The 420-nt window shown below is 40.7% G+C and overlaps 1 non-coding gene across 1 annotated transcript; it reads left to right on the top strand.

The window, feature by feature from the left end:
* Window positions 1–108, top strand: LOC148547741 (small nucleolar RNA R71). The gene has a single exon (XR_015897035.1). It is a non-coding gene; the product is annotated as a small nucleolar RNA R71 (small nucleolar RNA).
* Window positions 109–420: the final 312 nt, after the last annotated feature.

Consider the following 420-nt stretch of genomic DNA (forward strand, 5'->3'; position numbering starts at 1 on the left):
AAGCATGTCAGAAGGACACTTTTTGGTCAGTTCTTTGTATCTCTCCCAGGCTTCATAGAGGGATTCACCTTCTTTCTGTCTGAATGTTTGAACATCCACTCTAAGCTTACTCAGCTTTTGAGGAGGAAAGAACTTGGCTAAGAAAGCCTTGACCAGCTTATCCCAAGAGTTCAGGCTATCTTTGGGTTGAGAGTCCAACCATATTCTAGCTCTGTCTTTCACAGCAAAAGGGAAAAGCATGAGCCTGTAGACTTCAGGATCTACTCCATTAGTCTTAACAGTATCACAGATCTATAAGAATTCAGTTAAGAACTGAAAAGGATCTTCAGATGGAAATCCATGAAACTTGCAGTTCTGCTGCATTAGAGAAACTAATTGAGGTTTTAGCTCAAAATTGTTTGCTCCAATGGCAGGAATGGA

The sequence above is a fragment of the Arachis ipaensis genome, chromosome B8, assembly GCF_059453495.1.
Source record: "Arachis ipaensis isolate K30076 ecotype BB chromosome B8, ASM5945349v1, whole genome shotgun sequence".
Lineage (NCBI taxonomy): Eukaryota > Viridiplantae > Streptophyta > Magnoliopsida > Fabales > Fabaceae > Arachis > Arachis ipaensis.